Genomic DNA, 21,216 nt, shown 5'->3' on the forward strand with positions numbered 1-21,216 from the left:
CCATCCTAGAGGGTGTGAAGTAGCATCTCATTGTGGTTTTGATTTCTGTTTCCCTAATGACTAACGATGCTGAGCATATCTTCATGTGCTTATTAGCCACTTATATATCTTCTTTGGGAAAACATCTATTCAAGTCCTTTGCTTGTTTTTAAAAACTGGGTTGTCTTTTTTTATTGCTGAATTGTAAGTGTTTTAAAAAAATATATTCTGGATACGGCCGGGCACGGTGGCTCTTGCCTGTAATCCCAGCACTTTGGGAGGCCGAGGCGGGTGGATCACGAGGTCAAGAGATCGAGACCATCCTGGCTAACACAGTGAAACCCCATCTCTACTAAAAATACAAAAAATTAGCTGGGCATGGTGGTGGGTGCCTGTAGTCCCAGCTACTCAGGAGGCTGAGGCAGGAGAATGGCATGAACTTGGGAGGTGGAGCTTGCAGTGACCGAAGTGGCGCCACTGCACTCCAGCCTGGGCGACAGAGCGAGGCTCCGTCTCAAAAAAAAAAAAAAAGAAAGAAAAAGAAAAAAATATATACATGTATTTTTTTCTGGATACTAGTCCCGTATCTAATATGTGATTTGCAAATATTTTATTCCATTCTGTGGGTTGTCTCTCCTGAGAGTGTCCTTTGATGCAAAAAGTTTTAAATTTTGGTGAAATTCAATATATCAACTTTTCTTTCATTTCCTGTACTTCTGGTGTCGTATTTAAGAAACCTTGTCTAATTCAAAGTCACAAAGATTTACACCTATGTTTCCTTCTAAAAGTCTCAGTGTTTTCGGTCTCTTACATTTAGGACTCTGATAGGCTCTGAGTTAATTTTTTGATATGGTATGAAGTAGGGGATCCAAATTAATTCTTTCTTTTGCATATAAATATTGAATTATTTCAGGACTATTTGTTGACAAGACTATTCTTTCCACCATCAAATGATCTTGTCACCTTTGTTGAAAACTGACCATAGATGTATGGGTTTATTTCTGGGTTCTCAATTCTGTTTCATATAGAAACAGAATTGAGATTATACCAGTACCACATTGTTCCAATTACTGAAGCTTTGTGGTACATTTTGAAATTGAGAAATGTCAGTCCTTCAACGCTGTTTTTTTTTTTTTTTTTCAGGACTGTGATCAGCATTCAGATGTCTTATAATTCCATATAAATTTTAGAATTAGCTTGTATATATCTACAAAGAAGTCAGTTGGAATTCTGATAGAGGTTGCACTGAATCTGTAGATCATTTTGAGGAGTATTGTCATCTTAAAAATACTAAGATTCAGACTAGGAAACATAGTGAAACCCCATCTCTACAAAAAATACAAAAATTAGCCAGGTGTGGTGGTCCCAGCTACTTGGGAGGCTGAGGTAGGAGGATCACTTGTGCTCAGGAGGTTGAGGCTGAAGTGAGACATGACCAAGCCATTGTACTCCAACTTAGGCAACAGAGAGAGACCTTGTCTCAAAAAAAACAAAATAAACAAACAAAAAAAAAACAGAGAAAGTCTTCCAATTCATGAATATGGGATGTCTTTTATTTATTTTTGTTAAAAAAATTTTTTTTCAACTGTAGTTTTCAGTGTACAAATCTTTTTTTTTCCTTTTTTTTTTTTTAGATGGAGTCTCGCTCTTGTTGCCCAGGCTGGAGCGCAGTGGTGCAATCTCGGCTCACTGCAACTTCTGCCTCCTGGGTTCAAGCAACTCTCCTGCCTCAGTCTCCTGAGTAGCTGACCTCAGGTGATCCTCCCGCCTCGGCCTCCCAAAGTGCCAGGACTACAGGCATGAGCCACCACGCCCAGCCTCAGTGTACAAATCTTATACTTACTTGGTAAAATTTGTTCCCAATTATTTTATGTTTTTCAATGCTACTGTTAATGAAATTCTTAATTTTATTTTTAGATTGTTCATTGCTAGTGTATGGAATTACAACTGATTCGTGTACACTAAAACTTCACTAAACTTGTTTATTAGCTCTAATAGTGTTTTCTTGTAGATTCTTTAAGGGTTTCTATATATAAGAGTATGTGATCTGCAAATAGAGACAGGTTTACTTTTTCCTTTCCAATCTGATTGTCTTTTATTTATTTATTGACTAATTACCCTAGAAGAATTGTCAATGCATTGTTGAACAGAAGTGACAAGAGCTGACATCCTTACCTTATTCCTAACTGTAGAGGGAAGGTTTTCAATCTTTTATAATTAAGTAGGATGTGAGCTGTGGGTTTTTCATAGATGCCTGTTTTCGACTGAACTGTATCCCTCCCAAATTCACATATTGAAGCTCTAACCCACAACGTGATTGTATTTGGAGACAGGACATATTTAGGAGGTAATAAAGGTTAAATGAGATCATAAAGAGAGGGCCTTGGCCTGGCTCAGTGGCTCACTCCTGCAATCCCAGCACTTTGGGATGCCAAGGTGGGCCGATCACCTGAGGTCAGGAGTTCAAGACCAGCCTGGCCAACATGTGAAACCATGTCTCTACTAAAAATACAAAAAATTAGCTGGGCATAGTGGCATGCACCTATAGTTCCAGCTACTTGGGAGGTTGAGGCATGAGAATCCCCTGAACCCAGAAGGCAGAGGTTGCAGTGAGCCAAGATCACACCACTGCACGCTAGCCTGGATGACAGAGTGAAATTTTAAAAATAATTAGCCATGTGTGGTGGCATGCACCTGTAGTCCCAGCTGCTCAGAAGGCTTAAGTGGGAGGGTCATTTGAACCCAAGAGGTTGAGGCTACAATGAGCCATGATCACACCACTGCATTCTGGCCTGGGCAACAGAATGAGACCTTGTCTTAAAAAAAAAAGAAAAAGAAAGAAGAGGAGGAGACACTAGAGATATCTCTGTCTTCACATGAGCACAAAGAAAAGGCCATGTGAGGACACAGTGGGAAGGCAGCCATCTAGAAGCCAGAAAGGCCTCACCAGAAATAAACCCTGACTTTGATTTTGGACTTCTAGCCTATAGAACTGCAATAAAATAAATGTCTGTTGTTTAAGTCAACCAGTGTGTAGTATTTTCTTATGGCAGCCCACACAGGCTAATATAATGCCCTTTATAAGGTTGGAGAAGTTCTTTTCTAGTTTGTTGAGTGTTATGTGTTTTTTTTTTTTTAATCAGGAAAGAGTATTGGATTTTGTTAAATGTTTTTTCTGCATCAATTGAGATGATTATGTGTTTTTTCTTTTAATCTTTTAATATAGTGTAGTACACTGATTGATTTTCGTCTGTTGAACCATCCTTGCATTCTGGAGATAAATCCCACTTGGTCATGGTATATAATCCTTTAAATATGCTGCTGGATTTGGTTTGCTAGTATTTTGTTAAGAATTTTTGCATCTATATTCATAAGGGATGTTGGTTTCTTGTTTTCTTGTCTTGTGATATCTTTGGCTTTGGTACTAGGATAATACTGGCCTCACAGAATGAGTTCAGAAGGGTTCCATCCTTTTCTTTTTAGGGGAGGCGTTTGAGGAAAAAATAGTGTTAACTGTTTAAACACTTGGTAGAATTTGCTAGTGAAGCCATCTGATCCTGTGTTTTTCTTTGAAGTTTTCTTTTAAAATTTTAGTTACTGATTCAATCTCCTTTCTTGTTATTGATCTATTTATGTTTTCTATTTCTTCTTAAATAAGTTTTGGTAGCTTATTTGTCTAGGAATTTGTCCATTTCATCTAGGTTGTGTAATTTGTTGGGATACAGTTGTTCATAGTATTCTCTTATAATCTTTTAAAATTATTATTTTTATAAGGTCATTATTAATGTTTGTACTTTCATTCCTAATTTTAGTAATTTGGGTCTTCTCTTTTTTTTTCTTATTCAGTCCAGATAAAGATTCATCAATTTTGTTGATTTTTAAAAATTTTGTTGATGTTTTCAAAACACTAACTTTTGGTTTTGCTCATTCTCTCTATTGTTTTCTGTTCTCTATTTCATTTGTCTCCACCCTAATCTTTATTATTTCCTTCTTTCTTCTTGTTTTGGATTCAGTTTGTTCTTCTTTTTCCAGTTTCTTAAGGTAAAAGGATATGTTATTCACTTGCAACCTTTGTTTTTTTTTTATGTTGACATTTACAACTATAAATTTCCCTCTAAGCACTGCTTTTACTAAATCCCATAAGTTTTTGCATGTTGTATTATAGTTTTCATAGATCTCAAAATATTTTCTAATTTACCTTGCAATTTATTCTTTGACCCATTGGTTATTTAAGGGTGTGTTATTTAATTTCCACATATTTATGAGTTTCTCAGGTTTCTTTCTGTTATTGATTTCTAGTTTTATTCCATTGTGGTCAGAAAACATACTTTGTTATGATTTTAATCTTTTAAAATTTATTGAGACTTATTTTGTGTTCTGATTTATACTGGAGAATGTTCTATGTGCACTTGAGAAGAATGTGTATTTTGTCATTGTTGAGTGGAGTGCTCCATAAATATCTGTTAGGTCTAGTTTGTTTATAGTACTCTTCAAGTCTTCTATATCCTTATGACCTTTTTTTTTTTAATTTTTCTTTTTGAGATGGAGTTTTCACTCTTGTTGCCGAGGCTGAGGTGCAATGGCACAATCTCATCTCACTGCAACCCTTACTTCCTGGGTTCAAGTGATTCTCCTGACTCAGCCTCCCGAGTAGCTGGATTACAGGCACCTGCCACCACACCCAGTTAATTTTTGTATTTTTAGTAGAGACAGGGTTTCACCATGTTGGCTAGGCTGGTCTTGAACTCCTGACCTCAGGTGATCCGCCTGCCTCGGCCTCCCAAAGTGCTAAGATTACAGGTGTGAGCCACCACACTTGGCCTCCTTGATGATCTTCTGTGTAGTTGTTCTATCTATTATTTAAAGTGGAATATTAAAATCTACAACTGTTATTAATTGTCTATTTCTCTAATTATTTCAGGTTTTGCTTCATATATTTTGGGGCTCTGTTGTTGGGTGCATATATCTTTATAATTGTTATGTTTCTTGATGGAGTATCCCTGTTACCATTATATAATGTCATTCTTTGTCTCTTGTAACAATTTTTGTCTTAAAGTCTATTGCTTCCAATATTAGTATAGCCACCCCCACTCCCTTTGGTTACTGTTTTCGTGGTATACTTTTTTTCCATCCTTTCATTTTCAGCCTATTTGTATCTTTGAATGTAAAGTGAATCACCTGTAGATAGCACATAGTTACATCATTTTAAAAAACTCATCTGCTAATATCTGCCTTTTGACTGGAAAGTTTAATTCATTTACATTTAAAGTAATTAAGGAAGTACTTACTTCTGCTGTTTTGCTATTTGTTTTCTGTGTTTCATACCATTTTTGTTCCTTATTTCCTTTATTACTGCCTTCTTTAGTGTTAAATATATTTTTTATTTTATTTTATTTTACTTTATTTGCAATAGGGTCTTGCTCTGTCACCCAGGCTAAAGTGCAGTGGCACAATCTTGGCTCACTGACACCTCCACTTCCCAGGCTCAGGTGATCCTCCTGCTTCAACCTCCCAAGTAGCTGAGACTACAGGTGCACACCACCATGCCAGCTTAATTTCTGTATTTTTGTAGAGATGGAATTTTGCCTTATTGCCTAGGCAGGTCTTGAATTCCTGGGCTCAAATGATTCACCCGCCTCAGCCTCCCAAAGTACTGGGATTACAGGCATGAGCTACCATGCCTGGCTGATATTTTCTAATAAACTATTTAATTTCCTCATCTTTTCTTTTACTATATATTTTTTAGTTATTTTCATAGTGGTTGTCCTGAGGATTAAAATTAACATTTAATTTATAACAATCTAGTTTAGATTAATACTGTTTCAGTATAAGAACTTCATTACTATATAGTTCTACCCCCATCTTTATGTTGCTCTTGTCACAAATTCCATCTTTACACATTTGTGCCTATCATAGATATATATCATCAATTTTTACTTATATAGTTGCCTTTCAAATAATATGGGAAAAAAATAAGAGATACAGACCAAAAATACATTAATATTGACTTTTATATTTACCTTTACCAGTATTCTCTATTTCTTTATGTGGAATCAAATTACTGCCTACTGTCCTTTCATTTCAGCATGAGAGACTCCTTTTAACATTTCTTATAGGGCACTATTGACAAACTCTCTGTTTTTATTTGGAAATTTCTTAATTTCTATTTCATTCCAGAGGGATAGTTTTGCTGGATATAGCATTCTTGGCTGACAGCTATTTTTCTTTCAGTCCTTTTAATGGTCTATCCCATTGCCTCCTTACCTCCATGGTTTCTAGTGAGAAATAAGCTGTTAATCTTATTAAGCATTACTTCTATGTGTTAAACTGCTTCTCTTTTGCTGCTTTCAAGATTCTATCTTTGTCTTTATCTTTGAACAGTTTAATTATAACATGTTTCAATGTGGACCTCTTTGAGTTTATACTACTTGGAGTTTCTTAGATGTATAGACTAATGTTTTCCATCAAATTTGGAAAGTTTTTGCCCATTATTTCTTTCAAGTATTCTTTCTATTAGACTCCCCTACCTCCTCTGGAACTCCCATTATGCATATGTTGTGGTATACTTGGTGATGTCTTTTAAAAGTCTGCTCGTTATTCTATATCTTTCTTTTTTATGCTCCTCCGACTGAGTAATCTCAGTGACTTATCTTCAAGTTCACTGATTCTTTCTTCTGCCTGCTCAAATCTGCTGTTGAGTCTCTCTAATAAAATTGTCCTTTCAGTAATACTTTTAAGCACTAGAATTTATATTTGGCTCTTTTTTATAAGTTTGATATTTTTATTGATATTCTCTATTTGTGAGATATTCTCATGGTTTTCTTTAGTTCTTTGTACATGGTTTCCTTTAGCTTTTTGAGCATATTTTAAATGGTTGAATTAAAGTCTCTTAAAAGTAAGCCCAATGTCTGGGCTTCCTCAGGAATAATTTCTATCAATTGTCAGTTTTCTTCTGTAGGGGCCATACTTTCTTGTGTTTTTTCCATGCCTCGTAATTTTTGTAGAAAACTGAACCTTTTGAATATTATAATTTGGCAACTCTGGAAATCAGATTTTTCTTGGGTTCGTTGTTCCTGCCTGTTGTAATTGTTGCTGTTTGTTTGTTTAGTGCCTTTTCTGAACTAATTTTGAAAACTCTTTGTGTGTGCGTGTGTGTGTGTGTGTGTCTGTGTGTATGGTCACAGAAGTCTCTGTTCCATTAGCTTAATGATCAGCTAGTGATTGGACAAGAGATTTCCTTAAACACCTGGGACAAAAAAACAGTAAAATTTCCCAGTCTTTATAGATAAGCCTGTGTGTGCTGTTGGGACATGCCTTCAGAGTTCAGTTAGGCAGTTTACAACTCTGCCTTTGTCTTCAATTTCTTCTTGCATAGAGACTGAAGGTCATGCAGAGGTGAGAGCTTAGGGTTTTCTCATGTTTTTCTTGAGCATGCACTTGTTCTCTAGATTCCCATGAATATATCAGAGCTTTTCAAAATCCTTATTTTGAATAGAATCTCACAAAGTGCAAGAAGAGACATCTTCCTAGAAAGGGATTCTGGATGAACAAAGAACATTTAGAGGGTTTTAATAGATTACCTGGCTCATAATCTGTGAGTGAACTGAAGGAGAATGACTGACCCCTCAGAGGCAGCTGCCACGTTATACTGACCAAAGTAGTAAAGAAGTAAGGAAACAAGTCTGAAGAAGAGAAGAGGAAGTTTTCCTAGTACCACTTCCAAACCATGTGTTTCTTATAGGGCTGGAGTATGAAAAGGAGGGTTGCAGAATGAGGTGTATCAAAACCATCTGGAACCAACTTGTCCCCATTCCAGGAAACCCTCACCCACAGCTCCAACTTGCTCAGGCAGTAACCATGATGGAATTTTTTTTTTTTTTTAACATTTGTCACCTTTCTTTATTGTAATAGTTTATCTGAAAGTACACAAAAATTAATAAATTGCTTGTACTATGCAATTCTGAAATATCAAGTCTACTGCCTTCAGTAAAAAAATTAGTAACTACTTTTATGACATTAAGGTCAAGTCATCATTTGTAAAGACAGTATCAACTGAGACTTTTTGGCACTTATGACTAATCCGTTATAAACAATTATCAATCTTAAAAAAACAGCTCCAGTAAATGTGTAGTTACGCTGGGTACAGATAAGGAAGTACAAGGCCGGCATGATCGCTTATGCCTGTAATTATAGCACTTTGGGAGGCCGAGGCAGGTGGATCATATAAGGCCAGGAGTTCAAGACCAGCCTAACCCACATGGCAAAACCCTGACTCTACTAAAAATACAAAAAGAAATTAGCCAGGCATGGTGGTGCTTGCCTGTAATCCCAGCTTCTCGGGAGGCTGAGGCATGAGAATCAGAGAATCACTTGAACCCAGGGAACAGTGGTTGCAGTGAGCCAAGACCATGCTACCACACTCTAGCCTGGGTGACACAGGGAGTGAGACTCTGTCTCAAAAAAAAAGAAAGTACAAGAAGCTCACTGGTTATGCTAAACCAAATAAATGAAAAGCAGCAAAACTGATTTTTTTTTTTTTTTTTTTTTGAGACAGAGTCTGTCTCGTCTGTCGCCCAGGCTGGAGTGCAAGGGCGCGATCTCAGCTTACTGCAACCTCTACCTTCCGGGTTCAAGTCATTCTGCTGCCTCAGCTTCCCAGGTGGCTGAGACTATAGGCATGTGGCACCACACCCGGCTGATGAAGTTTCACCATGCCGGCCAGGCTGGTCTCGAACTCCTGGACTCAAGGGATCCGCCCACCTTGGCTTCCCAAAGTGCTGGAATTACAGACATTAGCCACAGCAACTGGCCGCAAAACTGATTTTATACTGTGGGTTTATACAAATAAACAAAATCCTTTCTGTTTTTCTATATTTTTTCTTACATTTCTTATAAAAATAACAGAATGCTTCGTTTTGTTCACTTCAATAGGACAAAGTCCTTAGAGAAAGATTGAAAAGAGCTGATAATCAAACTCCCAAATTTTATGCTTATTTCTTTTCTAGTGCTATCAATTTTCTGACATTTAACATAGGCAGGAAAACGTTCTCGGTAAATTGAGCATTTGAGTCTACAAATGTCTTCAAGCATTCTGGCAAGTTACATATATCCCACGTTGCTTTTGGTTGCCCATCTCTTCTTTGCTTCAAACCCCCACGTGAGTTTCTTCTTTTTTCGGGCAGTCCTGTGAATTTTTAGTCTCCATTTTTGGCTTTTACAAAATTGTGGCAGACAACCGCTTTGGCAATTTTTACACCAAGCTCTCGAGTAGCTAGCTGGTTGCTGAGATCCTCAGCCTTCTCAATATTCCACTCCTCCACAGCCTGCTCTATCCTCTTTTTGAGGCCTTCTCAACAGTTTTCCTTTTAACAGAGGGGTCAAACCTATCATTGACTCCAAAATACTGAGGAAGCTCCTTCCACTGGACTGCATTTGAGGACTGTTCAATTCCGCGTATCTAAGGGAATTCCAGAAGGACACTCCTCTTAGGCATTTACATTTGACTCTGTTTCACTTTTTGCTTCATCTGTTGTGAAATCTATGATTTCTGCTTTTCTGAGGTTCCCATCCTCTTTATCTTCCTGTAAGTTAAGCCTAGAGCTCTCCAATGTAGCTTCATCTTCAGAGTTTGACTCAACATCACTTTCATTTAGGCCAGGAGGTACCAGCCCACTCGATATCTTTTCTTCTGTCAGGAAGCAGCCGCCTGGCAGCCATCTTAAGACCCTGTCAACCAAATAATTTTTTAAGAAATAATTTTTGTGGGAAGTCATTGTCGTGTATTATTTCAGTGTTATGTGGGCTTTATATAAAATAATATGGACATTTTACTTCTATTTCTATGCTGTGTAACAGTTTAAAATGATTGATTTCTTGATTTACCATCTTTTTCTTTCCTTTCTTTTTTTTTGAGACAGGGTCTCACTCTGTCACCCAGGCTAGAGTGCAGTGGCATAATCTTGGCTCACTACAACCACTGCCTCCCAGGCTCAAGCAATCCTCTCACCTCAGCTTCCAGAGTAGCTAGGACTGCAGGTGCACACCACCATGCCCAGCTAATTTTTGTATTTTTTAACAGATGGAGTCTCACTATGTTGCCCAGGCTGATCTCAAACTCCTAGGTTCAAGCAATCTGCTGGCCTCAGCTTCTCAAACTGCTGGGATTATAGGAGTGAGCCACCACACCCAGCCTATATATTTCAATTAATTAATTAATTTTGGAGGAGACGAAAAACATTCAAATCATAGCACTCACTAATAAAAAACTGGAAATAAAAACAAATGCCAAACAAACCAGGAAGGATTAGTTTATGACATAGTCAAACAATAGAGTAATGAAAATGGATAAACTCCAACTGCATACCACAGTGTGGATAAATCTTAAAAATACAATGTTGAAGCCGGGCGTGGTGACTCATGCCTATAATCCCAGCACTGTGGGAGGCTGAGGCAGGCAGATCACCTAAGGTCAGGAGTTTGAGACCAGCCTGGCCAACATGGTGAAACCCCGTCTCTACTGAAAATACAAAACTTAACTGGGAGTGGTGGCACGTGCCTGTAATCCCAGCTACCTGGGGGGCCGACGCAGGAGAATCACTTCAACCTGGGAGGCAGAGGTTGCAGTGAGCCGAGATTGTGCCATTGCATTCTACCCTGGGCGACATGAGTGAAACTCCATCTCAAAAAAAGAAAACAACACAAAAAACAAAAAAAAACCAATGTTGAGTTCTAACAGCCCAACATAAAAGTATATTTATACTCTAATTCTATTAATGTACACTTAAAACACAGACCAAAGCAAACCATATTGATTAGGAATGAATAATCAGGTGGTAAAAGTACAAAGCAATGCAAGGAAAGACTGAAGTCAAGATAGGGCTATCTCTGTGCAGGGAAGGGACTGGAAAAGAAAGGAGTGGATTGGGAACCAATACAGGGAAACTTCTGGTGATAATGTTCATTTATCGAACATTTATTAAACAGTGTCGCTACACAAGAGTTTGCTCTATAATTATTCATTGTAGTGCTCGTTGTTGTATGGTATATGCTTCTCTGTATATGTATTATATTTCACAAAGTTGATAAAGCTTATACAACAAAGAAAAGGTTCATTACTGAAAACAGATACCAACACCCAGGGGAAGGGGTACAACAGAGCTGATTTCAAGAGCCTGGACATGAGGCCCTGAAGAGGAGATCTTCACTTCGTGGCCTAGAAGAAACTCATATTTCTGCCTCATGAGTATCAGTTTGGGGGAGCAGGGGAGTTCTATAGCCTCAATAAAATATCAGTGCAAGGACCCATGTGTTTTTTTTTTTTGAGACAGAGTCTTGCTCTATCACCCAGGCTAGAGAGCAGTGGTGCGGTCTTGGCTCCCTGCAACCTCTGCCTCCCGAGTTCAAGCGGTTCTCCTGCCTCAGCCTCCCGAGTAGTTGGGATTGCAGGCATCCGCTACTGTGCCAAGCTAATTTTTGTATTTTTAGTAGAGACGGGGTTTCACCAACTTGGCCAGGCTGGCCTTGAACTCCTGACCTCGTGATCTGCCTGCCTCTGCCTCCCAAAGTGCTGGGATTACAGGCGTGAGCCAGCACGCCCGGCCGGCAGTTATTCTTTACGGATCTAATTCTGCAGGGCATCAGCCAGGCTCAAGATAGAATTGAGGTGAGGCTATGCAGGCTTCAACCCCCAGATCTGTCTGAAAATGTTCAGTTGAGCTCAATCCTGGGTGAAGAAATGATACCAGAACCCCAGAGTTCCAATACAACACAGTGGTGTTTCTTTTGTGATGTCATCAACACCTGCTTCTGACCTCACCCGCCCAGAAGTTTCCAATATCATTAAGTGATAGTGGCGGTGGATAACAATGACCTCCTACCAGCTGTGAATTTCTCTTCTTCCAGGGGAGAAGTACTAGTAAAAGAGATTGCTGCTGGCTAAGATTACCCACCGGGGCCTTGGTGAGTGGGGCCCAGTCTGAGGCCAGGGGTAAGAGAGGGCAGAGAGGCCAGGGTTGTCCCAGAAGAAGGGAGGCCTGGATTCTCTTCTGTGGCAGGGCTGAGTGATCATAGGGCCTGACTCCTCCACTGGGGAACACCAGCTTCCAAGTAGGGACAGTGCTGTGTGTCTAGACCTAAGCCTGAAGTCTTCTTCTCTCTAGAAAACCACAACCCTGTGTCTGGTTAGGCAGAGGGCACTGGAAAAATGGTTTTCCATTCCAATACATTTTCCTGCTACTTTCTGCACAGGAAATCAAATTCCCTTCTGTCTGGAAAGGCAGATTAGAGCATGTGATAGGAGCTGAGCTCCCAAAATGAATCCACTTTCTTAGAGAGTTTTTATTTGGCTCTTAGGATCAGGGATACCCTAGAGTATGTGGCTTGCTACTTAAAGTATAAACAGTGTATTGGCTTTGCCTTGAAAATACTGTCCCTGTCAGTGGCATATGTTTATATTCTGGGTCCTGTAGTAAAATCTGTGGTCTGACTCCCATCATCTCCAAGCCCATGGACCCCTGCTTACCCTCTGCCTAGCAGCGTCACCCAATATCAGGCCTTAGGGTGATAGGGACACTGGTGTGTGGCTTTCACTTCCTGCCTTTTCTCTCTCATTTTGATTTTTCCTGAACATCTCACCTGGGTGCTACAGAAAACCCATGTACATTTATGTAGGCTGTGCACAGTTATGAGGGTTTTTTTTGTTATTGTTGTTTTTGCAATTACAAACAATTCTGCAATGAGCATTCTTGTGTGTGTAGGTCTTTGTGAGCTTGAGTGTGTATGATGAAATTATTTCTAGATAACAGAGGCAAGTTCCCAGGCCCACCATAGGCTCAATAAAACTATGAGGGTTGGGTCCCTGCAGTTGTTCACTGGGCTAGTTTAAGATCTCAGACAATTTCACTGATCAATACAGGCAGTCCAACTTACAACGACTCTACTTACAATTTTTGACTTTAAAATGGTGCAAAAGCAATATGCATTCAGCAGAAATCATACTTCAAGTATCCATACAACCATTATGTTTTTCACTTTCAGTATTCAATAAATAAAATCATCTAACACAAAGCCCATTTTATAACAAAGTGTTAAATATTCAACATTTTATTATACAATAGGGTTTGTGATAGATGATTTTGCCCAACTATAGGCTAATATCAGTATTCTGAGCGCATTTAAGGTAGGTTAGCTTAAGCTATGATGTTTGGTAGATTAGGTGGTGTGTTTGTCCGTCCTCATGCTGCTAATAAAGACATACCTGAGACCCGATAATTTGTAAAGAGGTTTAATTGACTCATAGTTCCACATGGCTGGGGAGGTTTCAGGAAACTTACAATCATGGTGAAAGGGGAAGCAAACGCATCCTTCTTCACATGGCAGCAGAAAGAGAAGTGCTGAGCAAAAGGGGAAAAGCCCCTTATAAAACCATCAGATCTCGTGAGAACTCTCATTATCACAAGAACGGCATGACTCAATTACCTCTCACCAGGTCCCTCCCATGACACTTGGGGATTATGGGAATTACAATTCAAGATATTTGAGTGGGGACACAGCCAAACCCTATCAGGTGGGTTAAATGCATTTTCAACTTATGCTATTCTCCAATTATGATGGGTTCATCAGGATGTAATGTCATCGTCCTAAGTCGAGGAGCATCTGTGTTCCAAATCAGCTAGTGGGACCATCCTAGGCTCTGTCATCCGAGGTAACATAGACTTCACCCCCAAAGCCATTAGAAAGTATTTATTGAGTCAAGGCACAGTGTTCAATATTAAAAATTAAAAGAAAAAGGAGACATAATCTGACCTTAAAAGAATTCATAATCTAATGAGGGAGAAGGTAAATATAAATTAATCTAAATCTCTGATTTCTCATCATTGAGGAAAGGTGTAATTTTGGATGACTGAGTTTTCCAGATGCTGAAGGTTTCTCCCCCAAATATACAAGCTTTATTCCATTTTAACCACTTTTGATTGGGAATACTTTCTAAATACACAGTTGCTTTCCTTTAAAATAAAGGATTTGGTCAATGACTTCTTCTAGTGATGCAGGATGGTTGTTCTAAGCATGTTTCCACTACTACCTTATGATACAATGATGCCTTCAAGGTCTATTGGAATGACCTTATGCTAAGTGACTCCAAACTCCTAAGCTTTGTGGGGTTTTTGTTTGTTTGTTTTGTTTTGTTTTGTTTTAGACGAAGTCTCACTCTGTCACCAGGCTGGAGTGCAGTGGTGTGATCTCGGTTCACTACAACCTCTGCCTCCTGGGTTCAAGCGATTCTCCTGCCTCAGCCTCCCAAGTAGCTGGGACTACAGGTGCACGCCACCATGCCTAGCTAATTTTTGTATTTTTAGCAGAGACAGGGTTTCATCATGTAGGCCAGGATGGTCTTGATCTCTTGACCTTGTGATCCGCCTGCCTCAGCCTCCCAAAGTGCTGGGATTACAGGCGTGAGCCACCGCGCCTGGTCAAGTTTTTGTTTTGTTTTGTTTTGTTTGTTTGTTTATCATTGTTCTCTCTTCTCTTGCTGTTGACTTTTGCCCTTTTCACTGTACTTGCTTTCTTATTAGTCCTTTTTCCTTCTAACATGCTCCTGCTCATCTGCTGTGGGTTTGAAAATCAGGAAAGTGGCTTCTCCTTTAGGCTATTGGTTCAGCTGCTGCAACAGAGACCAGATAATAGTGACTTTACAAGGTTATTGCTCTCCCATGGGAAAAATGCAAGGTGGTCAGCATTCTAGGGCACTTCTCCAGGTCATCTGGTGACTCAAGTTCTTCCTGCCTTGATGCCCTGTCTCTAGGGGGTTGTCCTGGTCAGCATCATCAAAGCTGCCCTCTCCTCTACCCCATGTCCACATCCCAGTCTTCATAAAGCGGAAAGAGGAAGTAGAGAACAGCCAGCTTCCTTTTAAGAATGTGGCCCAGAAATTAAACCTATTACTTCCACTCATATCTCACTGGCTAGGACTTAGTTCATACCTCCACCTGGCTGCGAGGGGTTCTGGGATATGTGGTCTCTAGTAGGGAAGCCGTAAATCCAGGTTTTACCCTTGGGAGCTCTACTGCAAAAAGGAAGAGGGAAAGAAAAGGGGCTCTTAGCAGTCTCTGGCACACTGGATCTGTTGAAATTTTGTGTGGAGTAAGTAAAGGTGGGCTCCGATTGAAGACACAAGGCGATCTGCAGAAAAAGCCCCGCCCCTCCCCTCCCCTCCTCTTCCCTCCCCTCCCCTCCTCTTCCCTTCCCTCCCCTCCCCTCCTCTCCTCTCCTTTCTGATGTAGATCTCTCTATATTGCCCAGGCTGGTCTTAACCTCCTGGCCTCAATAAATCCTCCTGCCTCAGCCTCCCGAGTAGCTGGGATTACAGGTGTGAGCCTCCGCATCTGGCTTCCATCCCCCTTTTCTGTACCTCTCTCTCTCTCTCTCTCTTTTTTTTTTTTTGAGACGGAGTCTCGTTCTGTCGCCCAGGCTGGAGTGCAGTTGTGTGATCTCAGCTCACTGTGAGGGTTACTCAGAGTCCTTTTGTTTATTTTATATTGTTCTGGATTATGTTCCCAGACCAGACATTGGAGGTTAACAATGCAGTCATGAAGACAATAACAGGCATAATCTTTCAGATTTGACAACTCAGGCCAAAGGCACTCCCACCCCAATACACAAGTAAAAGCATCATAAGTGTTTTCAGTGTCACAGGCCAGAAGGGCCTTTCTTTCGAAAGCCTCAGTTATTCATACCCATACACTTTTACTGAGAACCTTCTACAAGCCTGACACTCATCTAGGTGGTTGGTTGGGACAATGGGGTCATCTCTTTCCCCACCACACAGCCCACCTGGCATCTTCATGGGTTCTCCTCCCTTCCATGGGTTCTTCTTCTCTTCCTTCCTTCCTTCCCTCCTTCCTTCCTTTCTTTTCTTCTTTCCTTCCTTCTTTCTTTCTCTCTCTCTTTCTTTCTTTCTTTTCCCATCTCCTCCCCTCTCCCCTTCCCTCCCCTCTCCTCCCCTCCCCTCTCCCCTCCCCTCTCCTCTCCCCTTCCCTCCCCTCCCCTCTCCCCTCCCGTCTCCCCTCCCCTNAGTTGTGGTGCTCGAGTCCCCACCTCTGCAGCCCCTCCGGACCCAGCAGCCAGCGCGTCCTCCAGGAGCTAAGCTAATGCAAGCCCAGGTGGACATTTTGAACTGAAATGAACAATGCCTCGGGCCGTGTCCTCCCTCGGTCCTCAGCATGGGCCCTGCCACCCTGATGGGCTGAGAGACCCCTTTCTCCCTGCCTCCATGTCTTTGAGGGGGTCAGAACACGTGGAGGCTGGAAGTGGGGAAACTGAGGTCATCTGGTCTGGAAGTCCTGTCCTGGACCAGGGTGGCCACGCAGGCAGGACACCAGCTGGGCTGACCTTCTCCCGGACCTCACCTGGTGTCAGAGTCAGGGCCGCTGCCTGAGAGGGCAGGCCAATCAGGGGGCCTTCTCTCCTCCCTCCTCTCTCCTCTCCCCTCCCCTCCCCTCTCCTCTCCTCTCCTCCCTCTCCTCTCTTCTCATCTCCTCTCCTTTGTGATGTAGGTCTCTCTATATTGCCCAGGCTGATCCCAACCTCCTGGCCTCAAGAAATCCTACTGCCTCAGCCTCCCAAGTAGCTGGGTTTACAGGTGTGAGCCACCACACCTGGCTTCTGTTCCCCTTTACTGCATCTTTCTTTTTTTTTTTCCCGAGACGGAGTCTCACTCTGTCGCCCAGGCTGGAGTGCAGTGGTGCGATCTCAGCTCCCTGCAACCTCCACCTCCTGGGTTCAAGTGATTCTCCTGCCTCAGCCTCCTAAGTAGCTGGGATTACAGGTGCCTGCCACCACGCCTGACTAATTTTTGTATTTATAGTTGAGACTGGGTTTCATCATGTTGGCCAGGCTGGTCTCGAACTCCCGACCTCAAGTCATCTGCCCACCTCAGCCTCCCAAACTGTTAGGATTACAGGCATGAGCCACCGCACCTGGCCTCTCTTTATGGCATGTCGTTGATGTTTATCAGGTTTCTCCTCTAGGACGTGGATGGGGTTGGGTATGGGTTTAACAGCTGCTGTGATGATGAAGCAGAGAAGGAACAGACAAACCGCTTCTGTTGAGAATTCATGCTGTCCCACCAGACTATGAATAGCATAACTACAGCAACAACAATGAATCTTTGCAGAGCATTTATTTTGTATACGATATTTCATTTAATCCTCAATCACCCTTTAAGCTTATGATTATTGTTTTTTCCCATTTTCCATATGCAAAAAAAAAAAAAAAATGAAGCACAGAGAGGTTAAGTCCCATATTTAGGTGGCCCAGCTGGGACTGAAACGCAGGCAGCTAGCATTCCCAGCGCTATTCTTGTATTGATCTGGTTTGTCTTTGTACCCGCCGGTCTTTATCCTAGAAGAGGAGAATACAAGTGTCACGGCAGAGGGGTCTGAGACTCCAACTAGCCCAGCCCTCTCAGAATTACAGATGAGAGGGAAAAACAAAGAGAGATCAAGTGAGCTACCCAAGGTTGCACAGCATGATAGCCACTAAGCAAGGGCTGGAACCTAGACCCTGATGCCCTGTTGCCACTGAAGAATAGATGGTCAAAAGCCTTCCTGTCCCGTGAATGAAAAAGATAAAAGAATGAGTGGGCCGGGCACGGTGGCTCATGCCTGTAATCCCAGCACTTTGGGAGGCTGAGGTGGGCAGATCATGAGGTCAGGAGATCAAGACGATTCTGGCTAACACGGTGAAACCCCATCTCTACTAAAAACACAAAAAATTAGCCAGGCGTGGTGGCGGGCGTAGTCCCAGCTACTCGGGAGGCTGAGGCAGGAGAATGGCGTGAACCTGGGAGGCAGAGCTTGCAGTGAGCCGAGATCGAGCCACTGCACTCCAGCCTGGGCGACAGAACGAGACTCTGTCTCGAAGAAAAAAAAAAAATGGAATGAGTGGGTGACTGACTGCATAATGGATAGACTTTGACGGAATGTGTCTATGTGGCTCACCCTTGGGTCTTCCTGGGGTGGCTGGGTCATGAGAACCAGGGGGTCAGAGGAAGAGGGAGATGACCAGGGTGTGCCAGTCTGGCAGGGTTGTGTGGAAGGGGGTGCTCTGCTACTGGTTATGGGGAAATCAACCCATGAAAGCATAACCAGCCTTTGAGCCCATCCTCTGGCACCTCATGACCTTGTGTTCACACGGCTTCCTCTGTGGCCTTCTTATATTGCTAACAGCGCTAACTGGTGAAAGGGCGTCACTTTCAGAGAGCACTGGGCAGTGGCTCCTCTCCCATTAGCTGTCTCCCATTATCTGGTACTGCGAGTGCAGATAATGTCTATGACATGAATGTGCCTAGGCTCCTGCCTGGGAGGGAGAGGCTGTTTACTACTGCCCCTTGTTTTGCACACTGATCTTTGGGGGTTGCAAACGCTGGCACCTGTCCTCAGGGTCAAAACCAGTGTCTACATAGCAGAGTGGTCAGGACTTTGATGAAACTCTGAGACCTGCAGGAGTGTGGCCCACCGCAAACTGGAAATGACCCAGCCCACTCCCTTGGGCCTCCCGAGTGGGGCTGTGGCCAATTGTAGATGGCTCCTTTGTTGGGGAAGAAGGAGTCTGGGTAGCAGCTGGGTACCAGCCACTGGGCTGGTGCCAGGACCGGGTCCTTGGGCGGGGCAGAGGGCTACCTTTGTGGGAGTGGGGTGGCTTTTCTTGCTTCTGGCTGATGGACTAAGGAGACTGGGAAAGGGGACAGGCCTCAGGGAGGGCGAGAGGAGGTGGCAAAGAGCTGCCGAGGCCCAGTGCATCAGGGGAGCTGAAGCAAGCTGGAACCAGGGACCGGCAGCCTTGTGCGTTTAAGATGGTAATTTGCAGATGGTTCCTGGTAGCCACAGGGTCTCTGAGGCGGAGCCTGGGTCTTCGCGTAGGATCCGCCAGCCCGGGTTCCCCTGCAGGTCAGAGGAGCCTTGGGGCGGGGCCAAGGTTGGCCCCTGCTTGGGAGGAGCCGGGATGCCTCTCTCGTGGTGATGCAGAAGGGAATTTGCTGACACTCCCTTGCCAGGTGGTGCTGGCTTCGCCCGGCCGGCAAAGAGGAGGACCCGCTGGCAGTCTCCTCCCAGGTGGGGAGCGTGGAGCTTGTCACCGCAGCCTGGCTGCCTGAGCGCCGCGCCTGGGGCTGGGGCCGCGGTGCTGAGGACGCAGATGTGGTGAGCACGCTACGCGGGTGCAGTGACCCGGGCTGGTCGGGCCGGGAAGAAGGGGCGCAGGATCTAGGTCCCGCACGGGGAGGGGGCGGGGAAGGATTGCTTGTTTCTGTGCTTTCTGAGACCTTGCATTGGGAGGGATGGGGGTAGGGGAGACTGCGCCACAATCCCTTGCCACGCTGGCTGTCTCTAGCTTGTACCCAGGAAAGGGTGGCCTGAGCCGCCCACCCGGGAGGGCTTGGCGTTAGTAGACCGGTCTTCACTGGGGTGGGGGGATGGAGGTGGGTAGGAGGTTTGCTTGCGGGGTCCCCGGCCTCCTGCCTGACAGCCAGGTGGGAGTTACCGCTCTGGGCTACCCTCTCCCCCACCCAGGGATTCCCCGGGGCTCTGCCGCCCACTCTCTGGGCTGGGACGGGAGGGGGCAATCTGCTCCGCCGTTATGGGTTATGACAACGTCACTGCTGCGCTGCTGCCAGGCTGGCTGGGCTCCTGGTCCCCCAGGGGAACAATGCCACCCTTTCCCCATGTGCTTCCAAAGAAAGGCTCTTGCCTCCCTACTCGCCCTGGCCTTGAGAGAGAAACATTGTGTTTGGATGAAGGCCCTGGGGAAACTGAGGCCCAGGGGTGTTGTGGCTTGACCAAGGTCACTGAGCAGGCCCTACAGAGCTGGCCTCCCAGGCACTGCCTTCACCGAATGCTCTCTGGAGGGGCAGGGGCCCTTCTTCCTCTCTAGACCCTGGGGCCTCCCCCGACCTCAGCACCACATTTCCTCATCCCTGAGAATGCCAGGAGTTGCAACTTCTGCATGGGGCTCCAGGGTATCATGGGTGTAAGCAGGAATTAGATTGTCTGGGACAGCAGAAAATTGCTCATGAAAAACACTCATCTGAGCAGAGGGGGTGTGAGCCTGTGCCCTTCTTCTGGGTTCAAGGAAAGAATGAGAGTTGGCTTTGAGGAGAAGGCCCGTGCTGAGGGGCACAAGGAGATGAACTTTCTCCTTCAACAGCCTGCAGCACTCCAAGAAGACGTGGTTTCCCTCAAGAAGGGTCCATCTCTTAGCACCACCCTCTGTGATCACCTCATCCTTGTTCTCTCTCTGGCCCCTGTCCCTGGGAGAAATGGGCTACATTCCATCTATTGCCCTCAGAAGTGAACTTTCCCCTCAGAAGTGAATTCACCTTTTTCTTCTCCCGGGGACAGATGACTTTCCCTGGAGGGAAACTGAGGCAAGGAGAGAGTGACATTTTAGAGCTGGAGCCAGATGAGGAAACTGAGGCACGGAGGGTGGAGTGAGTTCTGCAGGTCTCTTACCTACATGCAGGTCTCCTGACTCCCCAGCCACCAAAGGGCAGACTGGAGGGGCCTCTTCCTGTCTTCTCTTTGCACCCCACAGTCCCAGCACTGAGAAGCTGAGGCTGCGAAGGGCCTCCTGACGGGTGTGGAGGTCGATGACAGGGGACAGCACCGGCATTTTCTCCTTCTTCAAGATATGTTTTTTAGTTTCTTGGGAAGGAAGCAGCTTGAAGAGGGGAAATGAAGTCCCTTGGTTACCTTCCCATCATGCCCCCACAGGGGTACACAATTTCTGTAGGCCTGTCGGAGCCAAAAACAGGCATCCCTCCTGCCCAAGTGCCAACAGCTGTGAGCATAGCTGGCTGGGGAGTGGGGATCCACAGGTAGAGGGACTTCAGTTATCTCCCTGAGAGCATCTCTGGATGGGGGGTTTGGGCCAGCACCTGTTTGCCCCAAGTGAAAGGAGTTGCCATGTGCCTGGCTCATGAATTGCTCCTTTTCAGACACCCTCTGAGCACAGCACCCCTGAAGCTGGCCCCTGCTGGCTTCACAGGAGCCTTGGGTTGCATGATGACCACCAGGAGCTGCTGGGGTGACCCTGTGGGAAGGAATGGGGTTCCCAGTAAACCAGATGGGAGCCAGCTGCTTGTGGGATGACTGTATAGTGCCAGAGAGGAGAGGGCCTACCATACTGGAGGGAAACTACACGATATGTGTCCCTCCCAGCTAGCAGAGAAAGGGTCAGGCCTCA

The 21,216-nt window shown here is 44.0% G+C and overlaps 1 protein-coding gene and 1 pseudogene across 2 annotated transcripts in view; one reads left to right on the plus strand and one right to left on the minus strand.

The window, feature by feature from the left end:
• Nucleotides 1-9,078: 9,078 nt before the first annotated feature.
• Nucleotides 9,079-9,752, minus strand: LOC112628415 (annotated as a pseudogene).
• Nucleotides 9,753-11,813: 2,061 nt separating this feature from the next.
• The window catches only part of TMEM63C (transmembrane protein 63C), an 84,171-nt gene continuing 74,768 nt past the window's right edge, over nt 11,814-21,216 (plus strand). The window contains exon 1 of one of the 2 annotated variants that reach the window (XM_025391471.1): nt 11,814-11,937. The gene's annotated coding sequence lies outside the window, so the exon portion shown is untranslated. Of the gene's footprint in view, nt 11,938-19,036; nt 19,173-21,216 lie in introns of those variants that run through there. The other variant, XM_025391470.1, reaches the window with a different exon arrangement.

This window comes from Theropithecus gelada, chromosome 7b (assembly GCF_003255815.1).
Source record: "Theropithecus gelada isolate Dixy chromosome 7b, Tgel_1.0, whole genome shotgun sequence".
Classification (NCBI taxonomy): Eukaryota; Metazoa; Chordata; class Mammalia; order Primates; family Cercopithecidae; genus Theropithecus; species Theropithecus gelada.